This window comes from Sturnus vulgaris, chromosome 18 (genome assembly GCF_052056855.1).
Source record: "Sturnus vulgaris isolate bStuVul1 chromosome 18, bStuVul1.hap1, whole genome shotgun sequence".
NCBI lineage: Eukaryota > Metazoa > Chordata > Aves > Passeriformes > Sturnidae > Sturnus > Sturnus vulgaris.
The window spans coordinates 80,516-104,189 of record NC_142260.1 but is presented as its reverse complement, the minus strand read 5'-3'; the positions used below and the strand labels follow the sequence as shown (position 1 = coordinate 104,189).

Sequence of the window (23,674 nt, the reverse complement as noted above, 5' to 3'; positions counted from 1 at the left end):
ACATGAACAAAAAAAGTAGATCTGGCAGAAAGGGAGGATAATGATACTGAATAACACCACCTGGTGGAATAGCTGTATTTGCAAAGTATTCTCCCAATCAGAGAAGAAAGAAGATTAAGAATGGGAAAAAAACAAACAAAAAACCCCAACAACAAACAGACAAACAAAAACCCACAAAAAACAAAACCAACCAACAAACAAACAAACAAACACACAAAACTCCCCAAAACCAACAACAACAACAACAACAACAACAACAACAAAAAACAACCCAAACCAATTAGTTGTTTGGTTTATTCAATATTAAGTTAATGAAAGTATCTTTAAAGTGCCTGTTGTCAAAAATCCCAAAAGATATGTGAAAAAGACAAATATAACCCCTCAGTAATATGTATTAATACTGTTTTATGAGACTAACCTTCTTTCCAAAGATGCTAAAAAGAAGGCAATGAAAAAAATCAGCATTGCAGTAAATGTGGAAAACACAGTATTTAAATATTGAACAGCAGTCATGTACCCAGATATTACAGAGTTCATAAGAAAGCAAACAACACATGTAAGACAGACTGCAGAGCAGTAAGGGCTCTCTCTCTGTGACAGGATTAGGCTGATTTTAGGTTACTGGAGAAATATGAGACATCGGGAAGAGCATCCCAGACGAGCAAACAGGGGCTGAGAGACAACGGCCTCAGTTCAGAAGCCTTTCCAAGAGCTCCATCATTCCGTGCGGGCAATATCTCTGCCCTGGGAACTCCTCTGAACCAAAATCCCTCTGTCTGCACTTCATCCGAGCTCCCAGCCAAGAGACCATCTGCAATGTGGTCTCTGAGAAACGTGTATCAAAGAGCACGGGAAGCCCGAGCAGCTGTGAGTGCCTCATGTCCATCACAGACGCGCATGTAGGCTGGCTGTGCTTCAGGTATCCCCCCATGTCCCCATCTCACACGGCAGCCAGCATTCCCAAAAGGATGCCGTGCAGCGTCACTGCCAGCTGCTCATCCACACGCCGGCTCATACCAAAGGCAAAGGAATAAATCAGAGACGAGCTGAGAACAAGGCGAGGAGTGACGCAGCTGGGACGGGAAAGGAAGGCTCGGTCCCGCGGGAGGCGCTGCTGGCTAGCCCTGGCGCTGGGGACAGCAGGTATGGCCGGGGTGGGGACAGCAGGTATGGCCCCGCTGGGGACAGCAGGTATGGCCGGGGTGGGGACAGCAGGCATGGCCGGGGTGGGGACAGCAGGCATGGCCCCGCTGGGGACAGCAGGTATGGCCCCGCTGGGGACAGCAGGTATGGCCGGGGTGGGGACAGCAGGCATGGCCCCGCTGGGGACAGCAGGTATGGCCGCGCTGGGGACAGCAGGCATGGCCCCGCTGGGGACAGCAGGTATGGCCGGGGTGGGGACAGCAGGTATGGCCGGGGTGGGGACAGCAGGCATGGCCCCGCTGGGGACAGCAGGTATGGCCAGGATGGGGACAGCAGGTATGGCCCCGCTGGGGACAGCAGGTATGGCCGGGGTGGGGACAGCAGGTATGGCCCCGCTGGGGACAGCAGGTATGGCCCCGCTGGGGACAGCAGGTATGGCCAGGATGGGGACAGCAGGTATGGCCCCGCTGGGGACAGCAGGTGGCGGCCGCGCCCTTGGTCCAGCCCAGCCGCGCGGGGATGCTGCACAGGGGCGGGCTCAGAGCAGCATCTGTGCCCCTCCCCTGCTGCCAGCCCTGCCTGTTCACGTCGGCTGCTCCTCAGCCGCTTCCGAACGGCTCTGAAAGGCTCAGCAGAGCCCTCCCCCGCAGCCTTCCCGGAGGAGAGCTTCCCGCAGAACGCTGCTGAGAGATAAGTAAACATCAAAAAGAGCATCTCAAAGGTTTATCTGTTTCATTCGGAGCTCTTCCTAATCATATATGCATGTGAAGCTGAGAAATGTGTGTTTGCCACATGCAGTTGCAGATGGTTGTGGCATCTGAAGTAGATCAAATGGATTGTACATTTTCTCATATTGCTCAGAAGCCAAAATATCTTATTTTCAAATGCACAGAGAATTATTTGGATTTATTTCCCAGTTGAGAGCCTGATTTGAAGATTGATTTCATTTCTGGGGAAGGTCTATGTAATTTCTGAAAGTTAGGCTCCTACATGATTTTACAGATCTCTACTATATTACACAGGTAAATAAAAATATACAAAGCTGCTAAATGAAAGCAACTTAAAATTAGATGTTTCTTGAAATTGCATTCCTCTACTTATTGCACTCTTCATCTCATCCTCTCCCTGCCTTGAAGAAAATCTCACCCCCGTTCCCAAATACCCCCTACCCTCCAAGACTGACAAATCCAAACGCCTTTGTGTATAAGGGAATGAGCTCCAGAATCAAGGGCACAAAAATCCCTGCCCTTCCCTTGCAAATCAGTGTTATCCTGAGTTTTCTTTGCTCATGTTTGGCAAACCCAGATAGAAGGGGAAGTTTTATTTTATTTCAATCTGTTTTCACACCTAACTTTCTCTCACAGACTGTTTTTATTTCTTCTTTCACGTGTATGAGGATGGAGATGGTAGTGGCCGTGCAGCCTCATGGTGCAAGTCAGGAGCCAAGGGAGTCCCAGCACAGGCAGTGCCTTCAGCGACTGGGTCCAGCTCCTGGACATGGCACACAGACCTGGATACTGATAACAGGGTCCATCCACTGTCCCAAACCAGGCAAAGTTAATGAATCAAGTCCAGGGGACATGCAGGAGGGTCAGGAGAACAAGGTCACCAGAGACAAGGCTTGACACTAAGCTCCATGGTCCACCCAGGAGATGGGGCTGAGGACAAAGCTGCAGCTTCACCTGGGAGTCATGGCTGGACACATTCTAGCTCCAGTATGGATGTAGGAGTCAGGACTGGGAAAAAAACTGCCGCCAGCATAGACCTACAATCCACCCAGAAGCCAACTCTTTGTTTTCCCCGGTTCCTTCAGAAGCTCCATATGCCATTCTTTTGCTCCTTCATGGCCTTTCCTGACGATTTCACACTTTTACACCGCCATTCACACCCCATTCATACCAAGATTAATGCTTGTATGTCAAATCCCTGTGGCTGTGGTGCCACCCCAGAAGAGGACTCTTTGCCTGGCCAGGTTGTAGACAATTCAATGCAAACTGCTTCAGTCGTCGGCAGGAAGGTCACCAAAAGCTGAAAGCAGCAGTGTAAGATGCTACCTGTGGGAAGCAGATTTTAGCAAACAGGCTGCTGCCTCCTACCTGAGCTCTGTGTTTTGAGCGTAGCCCCCATATTGAGCACTTCACAGCAGCATAATCTCACACACAATTTTCTCAGCAAAGTTCTCTGCAGGCCTGAGCTGTATTTACCATGCAGTTCGCATAGTCAAACATCGAGTGTTATATTTAAACAGATAAACAGATTCCTGATTATCATCTCCTGGTAAGTCTGGCTTTGTGCAGTGTGCTGAGTCTCAGTGCATGGATTGTGAACTTAGACCTAAAGAACATAAGGTCATTTGGAGCAAAATAAGTACAGTTAAGCAAATATAAGGTATTTTCATTCCAATACACTCTCAGCAAACAATTTGGCTTCATATATTTAAGCTTTTATGCAATTTCTTGTTAGCTAAACTTATTTAACCACTATTCTGCAGCTGTATCTCAGATTTCCTAGAAGGAGGTTGTAATTTGTAGAGTATATTGTACTAATTTGATATAACTTTGAGAAATAAAAAAAATTGTGGCATTGTAATGAATGATATAATTTCTAATTTACCTTCAGAAAACCTATCTTAATAACTACATTGTACATTTCAAAGTATTACATTGAAATACACCACCATTTTATCCCTGGCACAAAAAGTTAAGGGAAAAGCAACCCATTTTGTCGGAGCATACCTTGGTAAATCTAATTCCATTCCATTAAATGAACAGTGCAAAGAGGATTGGAACTTACCATGAAGCACTGAATGAAAGGTCAGATTTGCAGCAAGCAGAAATCAACATTCTTGCATGGCTTAAGCGGATCTATGCCCAAATATACTAGTCAAGAATCTGGCTCATTAACGACTGGATGAATTACAAATAGAGCATCAAGCAGGAGTTTTAGTCTTAACACCTATTTCCTTGACTTGTTACCTTAAATCAGATTCTAAATATTCTGAAGACTGTTTGTTCACTGTAGCTGAAGAGCAAGCTAGTGTGGAATCTGGTTAAATTCCCTCTCTTGAAAGCCATCTTTTCAAGCAAGGTCTCTGCAGTGCTTCTACAGCTTGAGCACAATGAATTGTTGTCAGTTTTTCCAATCCATACATTTCAGATTTTGAAATGTAGCCTTTAGGGCAATTTAAATAACAAAAAACCCGTTGATTGATTGTCCAAGGTTTCGATGATTGGGTGGTGCTCAGCAGGAGATGATTTGGTGTTGCACACTCTCTCCCTTTTGAAGCACTTTGCTCCAGGTAGTGCTCTGTGAATGTTTAAAGAGCTGCAGCACAGAACTGAGCAAAGGAGGACTACAGGGAGTAGCAAGCCCATGCTAGGATTTGTGCAGAATTGTAGGAGACTGAAAAATCATCTGAGGGTTTTGCATCCGACATAGCTGTGCCAAGCTTTTCTTGGAGCAGGCATCCCACAAGCAATTATGGATGACCTAAGCCAGCACAGCTGCTGGGAGAAGAAACCTCTGCTCAGCCTGTATCCCTGAATTATTCGTGCTGTCATGAGGATTTGTAGAATTGCACAATAAAGCTGACCAGGAACCATCCAGTTGGAAACAAACCTAACAAGTTCATTCCCCCGAGGCCACAGCTTTCAGCAGTGCAGCCAGACTTGTTCATTGAACTCTGCTCTCCCTGTGGGCTGCAGAAGGAGGTTAAGGTCACTACTTTGCAGAAGGATACTTATCTGCCATTTTCACTGTTAGATGGGCTGAAGTGCAGCTGGGACAATGCATTGCAGGCCTGGAACACTTCCGTGGCCTGCAGCTGGGCATGGGGGAGGAGGGAGAGGGACAAGCAGGAGGGAAACCTGGGCCATAGGGAATGTCTCTCCCGATAAAAGATAGAGGAGATCATAGATCAAGCACTTCACCTTTGGGATCTTTGCCAGGTGCTGGCAAAGTCAAACTTGGTTTGTGAAACCCAAAAACTGCTCACAGATTTTTTTTTTTCCCCTGGGGTATCAACTGATGAATAATGAATGCTTTTATGCTGTGCCATTCTCTCAATTTCCGTTGTTGTTACTAAAGTTGTCTGACTTAGACAGGTTTTGTTCTGTCACCTTGGTTTCTGTAGCCAGATCCCCTAGGAAAGTCAAACTCCTGGATATCACTCACTGCCACAGAAAGTGAAAAATCACAGTGTTTACTGCATATTGCTAAAAGAAGTGAATAAAAGCTCTGAAAATAAACACCATTATTGATCAAAAAGGTAGTTTTTAACTCATAAAAGTGCATTTGAAGGAGTGTCCATATTTAGGAGCAGAATAGCCTAGTTGCAAGATTGTGCCATTTTATCTCAGAAACTTCGAGGCAGGTCTGTGGTTTGAAGGGAAACTGTGTGGAGAAGCAGCAGCCACTGCAACAAGCTGTGTTGATAAGCAAGCAGGAACTCCCTTATGGCATCCCTTACCCACCTAATCTTTTAGATTAATCAAATAGCAGAGGCCACTTCCAGATGTAAAATCTCTCTTTTCCACAGCCATTGGAGTTTTGGTCTTCACGTGTGTCTTAGTTAAATGCTCTTACTAATTCTGCTTCACTCGTATACATTCCCGGGCAATTTTCAGTTCAGTTAGTTAAATAAACCATAATTTCCTGCCTGAAATGTCAACTATTGTGGCCTAGGGTTCCCTAAGGGTCTCACTGCCTTTAGATCAGCTGCTTCACAATCTGAGCACCTCCTTCTTTAAAGCATTTTTGCTGCTTGCTTTTAACATGAGGACTTCCCTCACACAGGAAATCCAAGTCTTAAAAGTAAAGAAGAAGAATAGAGAAGTCATTCTCTTCAGCATCAAAGGGATTACAGGAAGCAGTGTAACTATGGCACTGAATTGTAGATCTAGCAAGATCCAGTTCGTGTCACTCAAAGGAGACATCCTTTGGGATGATGGGGGCATTTCACATGGCTGAGGGACATTGCAAAGTTATCAGTCAAGATTTATACTCACTCTTGGAAGCTGGAAGCCTCCATGATGTTACATCATCTATTTTGGACTGTATTCCCAGGCTTCCTCCCTGTATGGGTTTCTGGACTTCTGCTTTTTGGTAAACAACCCAAAAACGTTCTGAAGATCTTTGGACTGTCCTCCATAGGTGAGGAAGTCAGGGCTCCTTTATCAGGCAAACTGCTGACCCAACAACAAGGTGCAAAGAGCTGCAGATTTGGAAGGTGCAGTTCCAATTTTTAACTCTTTCCTGAGAATTAGCACACTAAAGGTGGGGAATTACCCTTACCCTCCTTCCTGGTAAGGAACAGCTCAGGTAACAGTCTCTCCTATTCGTTGCAAATACTACTCAGCACTCAAATAAATAAATAAATAAATAAATGCAGCTTTCTACCAAAGTGCTCCTGAAGGTGCTGAGCAGTGGGGCAAAGGAGCTGATCCCCTTTGGTTTGAGTGCTAGTGAAATGCAGAGTCTGACGGGCTTTTCTCTCTTAAAGCAGCTCTCGGTGTGGTTGTTTGGTAGCTCACAGCTCAGCCAGGCTGCAGGTGCCTTCTCTCCCCACCTCCCTTTGGATCCACCCAACCTGAGCCTGGGAGCGAAGGCCACAGAGCTGCTGGCATGTTTTGAAATATGATACAGGCAGCGGCATTAATCCAAACACTGATGGCAGTTCTTATGTAATGCAATAGAAACTCTACACGCCAGAAACAACAATATCTCTTTCTTACATGGGAGAATGAGTGGCTCTGGGACATTTTTTAAAATGCTCCTAATACATGAAGATTCCAAAAGCTGTCCTGTGGAGGGACCCACAAAGTTCTTGGAGCCCTGGTTATAGAGCTGGGCAGCTCCCCATCCACCTGTGGTAGGATAAGAAGGTCTCACCAGGCCTGGGTGTCGCCAGAATGGCCCCTGCCTGCTCCTCACCACCAGGTCCTTTCTTGAATGAGCTCAGTGATGAGCACAGTGCAGACAAATTGTGATGTCATGTTTATATACAACATGTTCAGAATTAAAGGTCATATCCCAAGGTCCTTAGTGAGGCAAAGCTCCTGGCCAGGTGTGTATTTCACAACCTAGACCACACTGGGCAACCAGTTTGTAGTGGGAGACCTCCCTGATTTCTGCAGAATTACCTGAACAATACCTGACTGAAATCCTGTCAGGTGCAAAAAGATGACCTTCCTGATACCTGCTCAGTATAAACTCTTGTCCCAAAGTTTTCCCAGAGCCCACACGAAAGAGCTAGCCCCTGGATCTTCTAATTTATGCTTTTTGAATGTAAACCAGTGAGAAGCTCCTAATGTACAGAGCAGATCCTCACAGGGCTGGAGAGCTCTCTGGACTTGGCCATGCCTTTTCCTGCACTGCTCAGGGGAAGGGAGCTGTTGCTCTTTCTTTGCTGGTTTCTAGAAGATTTCCATTTTCTCTACCTCACCCTGGTTGTCTTCAATTTTATGTCACCTCCTGGCAGTTGTGAGCTGCTGTGATATTAAAGAAAACACACTCCAGTAACAGCATCATCTTTCTTTCCAAGCTTGAGTGTTTAAAAGGGCTTGCTGCTTCTTGAATTCTCCATGTCAAAAAAATCCCACCAAAATCCACTTAGAAGCCTTATCACTTTTCCTTGTAGACAAAAAGATTTGAGGTCTTACACTGCTGTATAAATGAACATTGTCAAATAAAAACTTGGTACTAGCTCTACTGGCATTGAAATTCAAGTCTGTATCACGTGGGAGACTCAGCTTGAGAGGTACCTGTAAGTACTTAGGGAAAATATTTATTTTTATTTGGAATAAAAAGAAAATTTTACCTGGCTTTGTGACAGAGAAATTTGTTTCTGGAACTAAAACTGTGGTATGGGCTTGCTATTGTAATCTCTTCTCATTCAAATTTTTACCTGAAATACAGGGAAGAAAATAATTTACAGTCAAGCTGGGCCATGTTCAAGCGTTTGCTGAAAATGCCTGGGGAAAATTCACAGCTCTGACATTTAATGAGCACAACCGATGGCTCTCAGAAGTTTGACTGGCTGCCAGATTGATATGTCTGTGTATCCCATCAGAGGCCGTTATATCTCATTTAGTTTGTTGGATTTTTTTTCTCTCTGATCTCTGTTAAATTGATTTTTAGCCAGTTTGTTTGGCAATCGTGCTGAAGATCTGCAAAGTGGACACAAGATAGGAACAATGCTAAGCAACCAGATGTAAAAAGACTGGAGCAATAAGAACGCATATTTGTTTTTCACTGATTAAACATGATTTACCAGCTGGGAAACTGCCTTGCAGGATATACTGCAGTTCCATTAAACTAATCCAGAGCACAAACACATCACACAATGTGCCCTTACAAACACGCCTCCTGCAAATACCCCTGCACGCAGGAAGTGATACAGCAGGAACGGATTAGGTGACAGTCACTGGAGACACAGATGGGAACGAAGGACTGGGACATTACGAGACATAGATCATTTTTAGGTAGAGCTACATTTCCCCATGTGTAAGGGATCTCCATCCACCTGTCAGCAGCTGCTCTGAGATCCTGTAGTACCAGAGCTGGATGAAGAGAGAGAAGGGAAAAGTGCCAGAAAAAGAGATGCTGAAGACAGGACTTCGAAGGGCTGATCACCTGGAGTATTGCATAAAAGCCAAATTTGTGCCATAAGCACAAAATTGGAGGACCTAAATACAAAATTAAGACCCTAAGTACAGGCAGCTAAAAACCCTAAAGCCCTGATGTGGTGGATCATGACAGGTACTGCATTGTTCACGATGGAACAGAGCCTGGCCCTTCTCTTCTGTCAGGCTGTCAGAGAGCATTGCTCGGTTGGCCACCCCTACAGTAGCCAAAAAATGACTCCAATAGTTTTTCTTCTGCCTCTTCCAGGCCTCCTCTTCAGCTCAGTTATTCAGAGGAGAGCAAGGAAGGAGTCAGGAAAACACTGTCCCTGCCACTGGCAGCCCAACTGATAAGGTCCCTGGCTGCTGGCTGAGCTGCTCCCCCTCTGCTCAGGGTGCCCATTGCAGACCCCACCTGGAGCTCCCCTGACCCACCAAGGTGGGACAAACCCTGGACAACAGAGCCCTGGATTCAAGGCCTTAGGTGAGGTTACTTCCACCATCGAGTTAAAAGATTTTCTCCAGTGCTGTTTTATACTTGAAGGTCAGAAAATTTTAGGGATAAAAAATGGCTATTGCCCCACTCTTGGAAAGAGAATTTTTACTTTGCTTTGTAGGATTTATTTCTAGGCTTGTGACTTTGCAAGGAAAAAATCGATCAAAATCACATTGTTCTGATTCCCGTCACATCCTTTCTGTTCTTTTCCCTCTTGACTTTCCAGGCTGTTCGCAGTTGAAATCAATGCCATGCCACACTGAAAAGGCTGAAATTCTAGCTTTCCTAAGGGAAAATATTTCCCCACACATCCCTATGGGAGAGATTCAGGCATGTGTCCAGCAGCTTGGGACAATTCTTGGAGATGCTTCATCTTGTCTCCTTCCCCATGTTGCTCTGGACATGGTAATTCACAACCACAACAGGCTTCCATGCCTACAAATACAGGAATGTGACTAAGTACAGGGGCTTCAAAGAGCTGAGAAACAGGGGAATGTGGTGGTTAAAGGCTGCTGTGTTTTTTATGTTTCTGTGGTCTATTTTTAGCAGCTGTGGTTGCTGTGTATCACAACCCTAAGTCATCTCTGAACTTAGAGTCAAAAATACGAAACTGGAAAACAAGTTAATTGGATCCACAGACTGGCCAGAAAGGAATCCTCTCTCAATATTCATGGACCAAATAAACATAAACAACTGTAAAAATGTCTTTTTGTTCTTTGTGGCTAAACACAGGCCTTCTCTGCTGCTGATCCTTTGGCTGTACAGTAAACTGTCCCAGCATCTGTGCTGTGAGTAGCTGTTGCTGGGACTTTGAGGTTTTCCAGGTCAGCCCCACAAAAATGTTACGGCTCTTACAAAGTGCTAGGGGTGACTGCCAGGCTTTGCACCTCTTCTTTTATGCTTGAACCCTTTTTTCACTTAAATCATTGGTATGTCAGTGTACTTGTACTGAAATTATTTGTTTGCTCCTGATTTGCATCAGTGGAAGTCAGAAGAGCATCAGTCCACTTGTGCTCTGTTTTCTTGGCCAGTTTGAAAGAGAGTCTACTCAAACCAACACACTTCTCTACCTGGTGAAGCAATGCAATATCTCAACTTACAGGTTGCTCTGTTGCTTTTGTTCTTTGCTGTCTGTGCATGCAGAGAGGCTTTTTCCCACGTTTGCTATTTGATTTCATGTTTTCTTGTGCCCAGTCTGTCCCTCTGTGCCTCTACTTTTCAGTTACTGTTTTTAAAAATTGCTCCAACCCCTCTCTTTTGCCATCTCAGAGAAAAGGCACAACTGCATTATTGTACTGAGTGAATGCATTTTCTTATACATGTAGCTGAATGGGAGATTATTTAAATATCTTAAACACTCTCTTAATTGGAATAATGATGTGCTAGGAATGGGAGTGCAAGGAAAATTTATATTCAGGCTCCTAAATTTCAGTGAATGAGTAATCAACACTCCATTATTTCCTACAAGGTTAAACAATTTTTAAAAAGCAAATGGTTACCGTAAAAACACCATTTGACTGCACTAAAACAAACAAACAAATGGAAACCCAAATATGGGTATTCCTGATGATCTTTAGACCATGTGAGAACTTTGTGGATCCCATGGCACAGGAGAAGCTGACTTGGAATGCTGTTGGCTGATGCCTCAGGGCTGCCCACCAGCCTCTGCTCCATGCTTGCCCCATTCATCCTGTCATTCCTCACCTTGTGCTGTCCTGGTGCTGGTGTCAACACCTGTGCCCCAAAGCCAGTGCTCCTAGCCAGATCTGGGGGCGATTTGGGTTGAAAAGTAACCCAGCAATGTATATTTGCTTGTCTGTGTGTGTGACTGAAAGGCTCCATTTCCCCCTGTAAGGGGATTCATGGAAAGGCTGTACCAAGGTCTGTGCTGGCAGGAGGGCAGGCAGGAGCAAGGGGAAAATGGAGCAAGCCCGGGAGCTGGGGAGGAAAACATCTCTGACTGATATTGCTGCCAAATATTGTATCTTCTGGAGTCACTGCCTTAGACCAGAGCAGTTGCATTGGTGCCTGTAGCCTTTACCTAGCAAGGCTGGTCTGTCTTTACAGCTTCACTTATTATAATCAACAGGTTGGTCATTTTCATGGTCAGTTTATTGCTGTAAAGTCAATTATATGCAGTTATTCAGAAGTCAGTGTGTATTGGCCCAGTATAATCTATTTTATATACGAAATCTAATTTTCATGTCATCCTGCATATTTGCAATAATTACAAAACACTTTTAATCATTTACCTAGAAGAGCCTTCGAGCAGTTCTGAGTGATTAAGCATTGTTGCCACTACTCTCTTTTGCATTCTCCAGTACTATGCTTTTCTTTTCATTGTTTCTTTCCTGCCAATTGTTTCTGTAGTTAATATCATTGGGTTTGATCTGAAGCCCATGGAGGTGAATGCACAGTCCATCATTTACTTGAATAGGCTGGTGATCAGACTTGCTGCAAATGCTTTAATAGGCACAGGTTAAGGACTTGAAATGTAATCTGTGTTCCTACTGCAATTTCAGCTTGCTCCATCAGATATTTATGCAGAAATGGAAAACTCTCCTAGGCACAACACTGGGAAGTAGAGGTCTACACTACATTTATTCCAGCAGTACTTAAAAATGCCAACCATAGCACAGGTTGCCCTGTGCCTCACTCAAGCACCCAGCAAGAGAGAGATGGAGAGAGGCAAACAGGCAGTTTGTGGCAGAACTGAGGCTTAAATCCAGGTAACATTAACTGCAAGTTTAGTGTCTGTTCTCCCTGCTCTCTATTATGCCTCTCATTTTGCTGAGGCACAGCAGCACATGTACCTGTGCAATATTCTCTAACCCTGTCTGCCTGATAAAAACACAGGAGGCAGAATATTAACCTAAAAGGAAGGGCTGACTCTGGGGTGTTTCTATCAGCCCTGGTGCTGTTTGCTTGCACAGCAGTAATTATGGACTCTGCCACAGACAGCATGAATGATTCTTTCCAGTGACTCCCTGATAAGAAGACGCTGGAAGAGATCATGTGCACACGTCTCACAGAGCTCAAAGTTTTCTAATCCTTTTGCCATTCCACTTTTCAGCATTATCAGGTGTGCTGCAATACCCAGCCTTGGAGGAGAGACTTGAGCTGAAGGGATGTTTGCTGTCCAGTTTATCCAATCTTCCTTGAAAGCAGCAATCCCTTTTACTCCCAAAGGAGTAAAAATGTAAAAATTCGAGCTCAACTTGAAGTGAATCCTTGTTCCCACTAATTACTCAAAACAAAGCACAAGCGTTAGTGCACTGTCCCTTCTGGAAAATATACCATGCTCTCAAGTTATGGGAGTTAACTCCAAAGATAGTTTAACTGCTAAAAGAGTTGTATTTTTTTTTCACAGCAGCATCATGAGCACACATGAGTTATCATGAGATGAAAAACAGGCACTCAGCAGCAGATCCTGAAGTCAGCAGTTCTGGACAGACATCTGAGCTGATCTCAGCAAAACCACATTGTCATCTTCTGACTGTTTCCACCTCTTGTAAACAAATGAACATTAACCATCCAGAAGCTGTAAAAACTAAAAGCTTTTTTTAAAAAATTAAACCCTATTTTTAGAAATTAAGGTGTCTCAAATCTCTTCTTTAAGTTTCTTGAACTTTTGTAATTCACCCATTGATCTAAATGTAGATTCAGATATTTATGCTGGATTTATTTTGCATTACCCTCTGGCCACTTGCTGACTCTCTCTCAGACACTACATGAACTCTGGTGACAAATAGAGCTTCGTCTGTGCCAAACAGGAAAAATTTAAAACTATTTATCTGATATGACAGTATTGATAATAGTGCAGAGAAGCACTTTGGACTTCTCCTAAAGGGTAGGCTGATGTTCATTATCTTCTGTTTGCATTTGTTTTTGTTCCATGGAAGAGAGATTAGGAGACAGCCATCTTAGCTCCCTGTTTAGCAGTAATAAAGAAGATGGTAACACATTGTTTGCTTGATCAATAAGAGTGACTTTGGAATGCAATCTAACTTGCTTTCTGAGTAATTGAAGTAAATAGACTTCAGTTCCCAAATGCTGCCTAACTCCCAACTGCCAAAATAGGGATTTTTAAATTACTTGCCTCCTACAGCTGGTTAGTAATATGGACAGAAATTTGTAGGCACCATCCAGATCTTCCTTTGTAAAATAATTTTCCTTCATTGGTAAAAATCTTCAATAATCTAAATAAAAATCCCAGTGTAAGCACCTCTGTCTTGTAGAAGGTGAGGCACAGGACGAGCAGAAGTATAATGGAGATCACACAGATTGTGCAAGGTACAACTCTTGTATTCTTTCCTAAAATGAAAAGTACTTGCTAAAAAGCAATCCCTTGGTAAGGCAGTCAGTCACCTCAATAAGGGAGCCAGCAGTAACCACATTTTTATGTTTCTCAGAGCCTGAAATTGTTTTCCAAATACATCAGTTAATGTCAGCTTTGCCTACTTCTGGTCTTATTTCTAACGTTCCTCTGTATTTCGCCCACCGACCGATGTTTAAAGCCTGGACATTTTCAAGGGATAGCTCTATAGAAGCTGGAAAAAATCCCAAATCACTTTAACATAGTTGAATACTTGAAACAACATAAAAAATAATGATTGAATTACCTCACATCACCAAGTTCCTAGAACAGAGTTTTTGCAGGGCAAATGTAACCTTGCTGTTCTTCCTCTGCCCGCTGCTGTGGGAGTATGAGGTGGGTCAAGATGCAGCCCAACAGCCTGGTGCCAGCCTGGTACTACCACACTGCTGCTCAATCTAAAACCTCTTCTAGCCTTCTCTCTCTGCTCTTGGCACCTGTGCAGGTGGAAAGGACAGGTGCTGGCATCTCCCCTTCCCATCAGGGCACTCATGCCCTCTATTTGCAGCACTCGTCCTTCCTGTGCAGATGTGGGAGCCACAAACTAGAAAGTGCTTTGAAGTCTAATGGCTTGGTAGCACAGTGAAATGTTAAAAAGACCTCTAAGTCTGTCAGGGGAAAATCCTCGTCTTTGAGGCTGCTACCACAGGTATTTATGGTAAAGAAAGGCTGGTCCAAATTCAAGGCTATGCCTTCCAGATTGGTAGCTTAAAAGAGGCAAAGCACAGGGGAAGCACATGGCTGACCAAGGAGCTCCTCCCAAGCTTGTGTCCTGCAGCACCCAGAACATTCACAGACAGAAAAAAAAATGCTATTCCAGGTAAAGGGGAAATGGTAATAAATATCCTAAGCACCTCTCCCTTCCTGGTGTGTTGGCATACTGATAGTGTCTGAAAGGAATCAAACAGGATCCTGCCTCACTCCTCTTATCTGAACATCCTTCTGATCAGCAATGAATGTCACCCCAGGTGGCTGGATGGGTGCATGTCTGTCTGCACTCACCTGCTGAAAACTGCCACCATGCACTTGTGGCTGGAGGAGATGGAAGTCACCACACTGGGAGCAGGAGTTCCCAAGCTGGGGCATGGCATGACTGAACTGCACTGCTGGCAAAGTGCACAGAGTCTGACAGCCCATGAGAAGAGAAAACCCTGGGGGGATAGAAAGCAAAACAGTCCAAAAATAAGTGTAAGTGAAAGGGGTGTGCAAAGGCTCCCTTCCATTGGCTGGTAGCTGCAGGCTCATGCCTTCATGCAAGGGCACCTGGGGCTCACACTGATTTTGTCCTCTCCAGCAGCCCTGGCTGTGTGATACAGTTTTCTGCCTGCCATGGAGACAGTGTGTTGGTCTTGGATGAGGACAGCCTCTGATGTTTGGCCTGGGGATCATCCCTGTGCTCCAGAGCAGGGTCTGCACCACAATTCTGCACATGAGCAGGCACCTCCTCATTGGAATGGCTCCTTCCCGTGTGAACTCACTCATTGTGGTTCTCCCTGGGCTTCTTGTAGGCTCTTAGCAGGGCTGTGGGCTCCATGGCAAGATGCTGACACAGCAAGTGGGAAGGGATAGTGGAAAGACTCGAGGTCCAAGGAACCCAGCACAGCCACATGATAACAGACTAGCAGTAAATTTGTCTGCTGCTTGCAGGTCCACCTGCTTACTTCTACCAGTTTTACTGGGTCAGATTTGGATACGGCTGCAACATTCTGTTCCTCCATTTCCTTGTCTTAAATGTGAACATTTTGTTTCAGGACATGAAAAGGGACTGGGGTTTGGTTGCTGAAATTTCAGAAAGAAGGAAACATTGTGCCTTGTCTTTCCAGTTCTTTGTAATGACTTGGCTTTCTGGGTCTTCCCTGGGGGACTTTCCACTTCCTTCTGCCAATTGTATACAGAAATTATTTACTGATTCATATCCTGGACCCTGGCACCTGCTAATTAGGTGTCCATAAGGGCTGCAAGTAGGTATGTCCTATGCAGGGCTTCCAGAACTTACCTCAGAAACATAGTTAAGTGAGGATTTCCTTTAGTGCCAAAGTTCACTCAAAAATCTCCCTCCTTCATTTCTCTACCTCAGGCTACTCATTGTCCTCCTCCTGGACTTCTCCATCCCCCAAGTTTTTCTTTATAGTACAGCAGAGCTCCACAGAGACTTACATGGGCATAATCATGACATCAAGGAAAGATGCAGGAACAGCAAGGAGACAAGTGTCCATCCTCACTGAGTCTCTGCAAAGGACTTTTAGGTTCCAGTGATGTCTCCTAAGCTCCTGCATCTAAGCTTTGGCAAGACTAGAGAACAAAGCAATTTAGACTATGTCTCTTAAGTGTTTAATGGCCAAGAGCTGTTAAGTGTTTAATGTTCTCAGGAGAACCTGTATTAGCTGTACACAGTTTTATTGCACACCCTGTGGCTCTCCCCAGTGGGCCATGTAATGCAGGGGGTTCAGACCACTCTGTGTTACTTTCACACTCCTTTTTGTTCCTCTTATTTCCTGCTGACTTGACAGCTCTCGTGATTCCTGCCTGTGTCTGTGTAAAAACCAGCTGCTGATTCAGCTGTGGCTCTCGCAGGAAGGGGACCTGAGTTTGGGTTTTGAGGAGGCAGGCCAGGATCCTGGAGCCTTCGCCTGTCCCCAGGGGAACCCCAGAGCCAGGAATGAAGAAGAAGACAAGTTTTGGTTTCAATTCACTTTTTAAAACTAGTGCCTTTTCAAAAACCAGTTTCCATAGTGACAGGGAACTGTAGCACCATTGTAAAGGTCCAAAAAGCCCTGGCTGAGTATTAGCCAGAAATTCAGCAGTGTGGCCAGCTCCTGAGAAGCTTTCCCCAGCCCCTGCTGTGCTCACAGCAGGGTTCTGCTTCAAACACCTTTCTGCCCGCCAGCCACACTTTTGGCTGCCTGTGGGCTGTGCTACTCCTGAGCATTAGGGCTTAATCACAGGTAAAATGATGTTTGTCAGAAAAAGGAATTTACTTTGCATTTAGCACTTTCATAAAAAAGGAAAAGTCAGATTTGAAGACAGCTTTCACCCATTGTTTTCTTTTGCAGAATGGTGCAGAAACCATGAAATGTGTTCACGATCATCCATGGAGCCAGCAGAGACTGCCTAGGTCCTATTTAATTCTTATTTATTAGAACGTGCTGCCTCTCACCTTCCCTTTTGCTGTCATAGGGGGTACTTCCATCCATGCTACAATCCAGACCTCCCAAAAGGGCCTACGAACTCTCACACAATCCTGTTGTTGTCCTGGTCCCCACCACAACACACAAGAAGCATGCCAGAGAGAACATCCTCCCTGCTGGGCTCAGAGCCAGGTGGTGGAGGTGACAGACACCACCACTTCCTCATGCAGCTCCTTTGCCCTTATCCTTTGTTATCTGCTGGATTATGTTGCAGTCTGTAGTATGCAAAGATACACAACCACAGCACTCTTACAAGTTAACTCTCAGGTAAAGTTACAGGCACCTGTCAAGTGATTTTGTTACCTGTGGCTTTTAGGTAACGTGCATTATGCTTGTGTAGGAGGCAGAGAAAAGTGTGGCTGTGCTATTTTACAAATCTCAGGAAGCCTTTCAGTAGGTCTGGACTTAATGCCTTTCCTCAGGAATAGCTGGGACTGTAGGGGACTGTGGGCTTCAGTGAGGGTGTCTGTGGCCTGTGTGCCACCCAGAGTGCAGAGCCAGCCTGCCAGGCAGGGTGAAGATACTGCCCAAGGGACACAGGGACATGACAGCCTCAGCATGAACCACTGTGCATGTGGAAATTCCAAAACAGAGCCCAGACACTGAAGGCAGGACACCAGCCTGACTCAAAGCATGCACCAGCCACCTCCCCCCTCCCCAAACCAAGCACTGTTATCCCTTTCAGTTTTATGATAAACTGTAATTTTTCTCAAACATTTAACAATCATTATTCCCTTCCTACTCCTCCTATTTTTGCCTGCGTATCCATGCAACAATTTTGAGGCTGAGATCACACATAAGAAAACAGAATGGCAAGTAACATAGTTTTTGTTAGAGAGTTGAATGTTTTGCATGTTGCTTCCTGTTAAACCATTGGAAATGGCATACTCAAACAAGAAATTGTCCTTCTGGTGCAAGACCTTAACACTGATGCAAAAGGCCAAGTTCTGCAGGAAAGGAAAAAAGAAAGAGAGGCATATTTGGACTGGTTTTTATGCCAGTATTTTCAACATGAGGGTAGATGTACTGCACCAAGCTAAGGGTTTGTCTATCCTAAGGTTGCCAGTGGAGCCCCAGAAGAGGCCAAGAGGCCAGAGATATTTGCTTTGTATTTCCCAGCTTCCAGCAACCAGTAGCTCAGGGAATTAATCAGACAGAGGTGAAACCGTGTCTATTACCAGGACAAGCTGAATAAAATAAGAACTCTGCATTAATCATCAGGATTCACCAAAACTTGAAAAGTGCACCACTCTGACTGTCTTGTCATTGCAAGTGAAGACATTGTTTTAGGGAGCTACTTCCTGCAGGAGACAAATTTTTCCCTTGCTTCCTCAAGACCTTCAAGTGATCCCACTAAATTGTTAAAATTCCATTAGAAAGTGACTGCTGGGAATATGTGCAATAAAATAGCTGCTAAGATCAATGGCAGTCCTGCTGATTTAAAATCAATGTATTGCTTGCTGATGGTGCTGGCAGTGTTTTCCTCTGGGAAATGTAGCAGTGATTGGCTTTAAATAAACACAGTGGTAAAAAACTTTATCTGAACTCATTAGTGACTCAGACTCGTTTTAGATTAATCTAGAAAATGCCTGTTGCCCACAACAAGACTTGGAAGTGACAAGTGACTTTGGATACTGCTGTTTATAGCGGGACACTGGAAAGCATCCTGGAACAGAGCAGAACTTCTGAAAATGCTTTCTGAAAATTAGATACTTAGGGTACCTAGACCACTACCTGGTCTGAAAGCCACCAGTCACTTTTGAAAACATGACATGAACAGCATTAGGTTACTATGGCTCTAATGACCACCAGCCACCAGCAAGCAGCTTTGAGCTTTGAGTTGGGGTCCTCTCCCTCTTTGTGTTTAAAGCCTCTCTCCCACCATGAGTGTAGGAGCATCGGTGGTCTGAACGGTCAGGACTGACGGAGAGATCTCTAAAGGCAGGTGTTGGAACTTGTGGTTTATTGCAAAGGGTGTGGGTGAAAGGGCCCTGCTTGGACCTGCCAGCCACAGCTCAGAGCAGGCCTGTGAGAACAGGAGGGCAAGAGTAAAGATAGGGGTAAGAGAGTGAGGTGTAAGAGCGTAAGAGGTAGGAGGTAAGAGGGATAAGAGCGGTAAGAGAGCGAGGTTCCCGTTACAATACAATCAATCTTCTTCTGTGTTGAATATTCTAATTTTCACTAACCAATCTATTACAAGATACAAATCCTAAAGCATTTACATACAGCCTGTAAGAATCACTACATTACCATACTGTGTTACACTTTAAACCCTAGAAACTAGTCTTTGGACCCCCTCTGCCAAGCTAGTAGGGTCTTCCCTGCCCTTTGGACCTGTCTGCAAGCAGAGGGGATTGTTCAGTCAAGAGGGGATTATTTTCAGCTGGCCATACTACTGTTTTCTAGTTGTTCAGTAACTAAGGTTTGGTATCTCAAAGATGGCTTTCATTTTGCTTATAGTTTCCATATTCTCAAAATCTTTTGCCAGGCAATCATATCTATAAGGTTTTCCAATTTCATCTTCCCCAACAATGAGTAGTTTTGTCTCAGAGGCTCAGCTAGATTGTTTTAATGAAATTAGACATTTGCCCTACCTACACTCTGTTTTGTAACCTAACCATTTAATTGCATCATGCTTTTTCCTACAAATCATCTGATGATGATTCCCAGGACAAGCCTTCACCTCTTTTCCTGCATGTTTTAATACTTCACCTATTACTATATCCTGCTTGTAGATATCACTAAATCACGAGGGGATTGGTCACTACATAAATCAGAGCTCTTTTTTAAGGATTTCTAACCTGGCAAATGGAGCATGTGAGTGAGAAACAGAAGCATCAGAACTCTGCAGCCTACAGACTGTCCAGAAAGGACAGGCAAGGACAGAGAGCAGAGCGTTTGCCCTACATGTGAAAAAATAGATAGAATGCACAGAACTGTCTTTGAAAATCAGTGATCAAGAGGCTGAGGGCTGACAAGTCAAATCTAGGGGCAAGCCAACAAAGGAAAACTCATGTTTGGTCTTCCTGCAAAGCACCAGAGCAAGGGAAGCTGTTGATGAAGTTTTCTTAACTTTGTCTGCAGGAAACGCTGTGCTCCCATGCTCTGATCCTGCTGGGGCATTCCTTGCTATCTCTTGGAAAAGCAGCTCAGTAAGCTGTAAGCAATCCAGCAGACTCTTGGAGAGTGTTGAGGACGATTTCTTAATCCAGGTGACAGCTGGATCAGAGAAGCATTACCAGTCCTGTTGCTTATTAACAGGGATGAACTACTAGAGATGACAAAACTGGTGTTAGCTCAGACTGCAGCAATCCCGCCCTGGTGGAATTCAGTCTTGAACACCTCTCCTGTGAAGAAAGGCTGAGAGAGCTGGGATTCTTCAGCCTGGAGAAGACTTCAGGGAGACCTTCCTGCTGCCCTTAAGTTTATAAGAAATACAGAGAAAGACTATAGTGATAAGAGAAAGAGCAGTGGTTTTCAACCAAAAAAGAGGCTGGACTTAAATTGAATATACAGAGGATTTTTTTTTCTTTTTAATTATTAGAATGGTTATGAAAAGGGCCAGAGAAATTGTAAATGCCCCATGATGGAAGTGTTTGAAGTCAGGAAGGAGGGGGCTTTGAGCAACCTCATGTAGTGGAAAGTTTCCTACCCATGGCAGTGGCTTTGGACTGGATGATCTTAAAAGGTCCCTCTCAACCCAAGTCATTCTATGGTTCTATGATAAACTGTAAACAATTTAGATTTTGTGATTTACTTCTATGATGAATGGAATTATTTTTTAAAATGGAGACTATTTTTCCTTCCCTGTTAATGTTTATTAATAAGATTATAATGTATTTGTTTTGATGGTGATTAGGATATAAGCCAATAAAAACAAGGAAAATCCCGTAATGGACCTGCACTCTAGATCCTCCTCAGCTATGCACACGCTCATCCCCAGAAATATTAACTTTTCCATAAACATGGACACACACACATACACACGGAGCACTTATTAAGCCCATACAGCAAAGTGGTTTTATGCCTGAGAAAAAAACCTTTCAAATAGTTAGCCTATAAATAGATGATAAGCTGCCTTTCTGGTTCAGTAAATAGTCTGAAAAAGTGCTCTCAGGAGCACCAACAGAAAAACCCCACCAAAGGCATGGCATGCACAGACAAGACAAATTTGACTGTGTTATGATGGCACCAGTCCTGTATCCCATTTCCTTTCTTCATCTGATGCTTGGTGTTTCTACACTGGGAATGGATTTGAACCAGGATCTTTTCTATCAGAGCTTGAATTTAGATGGAATGTAAAACGCTGCAATATCCAAATTCCTACATTATATTCCAAGGTACTCCTAACTTAGATTGAACATAAAATATTTCTGTTATTTACATAAAATGTAAAATGATATGCAAGCCATTTCTGCTCTATCCAAATTACTAATTTATACTCTGAGGTGTCTCTCACTTATACGGAGCTACTTACCATTGATGAAACACTAATTTTTGTAGTAGAAATATGGACATAATCCATGAATAATCTTGCAGGTCTTTGAAAGAACATAAAATTAATCTAATATTAAATAAACAATAACAATTTTCCATTTTATATTCAGTTTGTAAAATCTTTTGTCATATGAGCCATCTCTTTATTACATACAAGTACCATATTTGCCATTTAAGCTTCTGAGTCTCTATTTTTAAAAGCTTTGTGGAAGGAATTGTCAGGAAACCCCGTAAGGTCAACCCCTTCCCAAGCAAAACTAATGAGACTGAGTTTCTCAGTGCCTGTTTGAGGTGGGGAAGTCAGGACATGCACACATTTTGCTCTTCACTTTTGATAGGCTACTCTGAGAAAATAACATTGCATGAAAACCCAATCTGAGCTGTTAATGTATTTTGAATGTTCGCATCAATAACACGGAGAAATACCTTAGATGTGAGACCAGATGAAGCTTCAGCTGGCAGCCACTGGAGACAGAAACTGCATTAGAAAAAAGAACTAATCCAAAGCTGCAATCTTGCCAGTATCCTCTCACACTTTTGGAGCAGCAGAAACAATACCAAATGCAAATATGCCTCTGTCCACTGCACAGGCCTGGATCATCAGAGAGATGCTGGGATAAGCAGATGAACATTTGGCTAAGGACCAAGGAGCAGGGCTGGTTTTTTTTGGTTTTTGTTGTTGTTGTTGGTGGTGGTGGTGGTTGTTTTTTTTTTTAAGTATTGATAAGCCAAGACACAATCAAGGTCCCAGAAGGATTTCCAAAAGCAATTAGGAGCCCAGGTTCCATGAGTCCATTGGTCCTCCTGAAAATTCTGTATGGTAGCAAATGAACTGCACCACTGAACATCAAAATACCTCTGTGTTCGTGCTGCTTCTGCTAGGGTCCTCGATTTCAGAAGGGCAAAGTCTTTATCACAAAAAGGTTAGAAATTTCTTCCCCTTTTTTAGTTCACCTACCTTCCCCCAAAATGGGAAAGCTTATCCTCTTCTTGCTTAATAAAATTGTTGCTGCCCTATGAACTATTTTAACTGAAACTGTAAGATGAGCACTCAATCCCCTGGCTATGGCCACCCAGATCTTTGCTTTATAGAGGACAATTTGCTTTCATTTGATTGAGGTTTACCTAGCATAGAATTCCCTGCAATGCCTCTCTGATCTCATAGTGCAGAGTTGCAGGGCCTTTTTCGGGGGGAGAAATCCCTCTTGGACTGGTAAGTGACGCAAAGGTTGCAGTGTCCATCCTGGTGCCATCCCATGGTGGTGGGCCAAACTCTGCCCTCTCTATTTACACATCTTTACTGACAGGAATTGTGCTGCCCATGTGGGACCTCGGGACTGCTGCTCATACACATTTTGTCCTCAGAAATGAGATACCAATCTATTGCATAAAGACTGCAAAAGAACTGCAGATTTTTTTTTTTTACTTTATAGAAGAAAGTGTTCCCTCAATGTGATAAATACTGAGCATGACTTTTGCTCAGGCTGCAAATAGCAGATTACTTAATCATCAACTATTTAAGTATTTGTTTTGTCATGAAGTGAAACCTGTGAGCAAGATCGTATTACATGTAAAGTGGCTTCCTGCACCCTTAAATATTAATCCTCAAGAAAAAAATATTAAAGGTAGTCCCAGGGTCACTTTGGTAAGTCTGAGCTGATGCATCCTACTATCTTGTATCTCACATTAAATGTTCCTTGCCTTATCTTTTTGCCGACGCCAAGATTTTTGCAGCATCTGATTGGCCTTGGCAGAAGGATGGGGATGGGGATAGGGATGTAAGCTGGGAGGGACCCAGTCTTGGGAGGGCACAGGGGCCATTACCACTGGCAGCAGGGACAGGGCTGGAAAATAGTCAGCCCTGCAAAGGAAAGGGTTTGCTAAAGACCTGTGGTCTTTAGATGGAGATGATGGGAAGTATTAAGGAGGCAATTGTGAAACGAGAGAAGTCCCTGAAAATGAAAAAAAATATGGAAACATGGGGTAGTGGAGACTCAGGGTGGAGGAGAAAGAGTGGAAGGCCGCAGGGGACTGTGCAAGAAACAGCGCTGCCTCTAGCCCATTGCCTGGTACCGCCGGTGCCAGCGCCACGAAGCCCCCGGGGCGCGGGGCTGGCCCGGCCTCGGAGCCCCTCGGCTGCCCTGGGGCAGCGCTGGCGCTCGGCACGGCCCAGGCACTGGCGGCTGCTGAGGGCGCCCGGCCAGGAGGCGGAGGCGCCGCCGGGGCCGAGCGAGGCGCTCGCCCTCACGACAGCAGGCCCGGGGCTGGGGCCGCCCGCTCCGACCGGCGCCGCCCGCCCGGGCGGGTCCGGAGCCGCCCCCTCCTTCTCCCCGCAGCGCATTCGCCGCGGGGG

General features: G+C 44.5%; 2 long non-coding RNA genes across 4 annotated transcripts; one reads left to right on the top strand and one right to left on the bottom strand.

Annotated features, from left to right (window-relative positions):
* The first annotated feature begins 562 nt into the window (after positions 1–562).
* Positions 563–12,856, top strand: LOC148221676 (uncharacterized). 3 transcript variants are annotated; one of them, XR_015807477.1, is made up of 2 exons: positions 563–1,143; positions 2,540–12,856. It is a non-coding gene; the product is annotated as an uncharacterized LOC148221676 (long non-coding RNA). The 3 variants fall into 3 exon arrangements; XR_015807476.1 differs by having other exon boundaries at positions 2,508–12,856; XR_015807478.1 differs by lacking the exon at positions 563–1,143 and adding an exon at positions 1,446–1,623.
* Positions 9,350–23,376, bottom strand: LOC148221675 (uncharacterized). The gene is made up of 3 exons (XR_015807479.1): positions 21,748–23,376; positions 14,639–14,787; positions 9,350–9,696 (listed from the first exon to the last, which is right to left on the bottom strand). It is a non-coding gene; the product is annotated as an uncharacterized LOC148221675 (long non-coding RNA).
* Between the last annotated feature and the right edge of the window lie 298 nt (positions 23,377–23,674).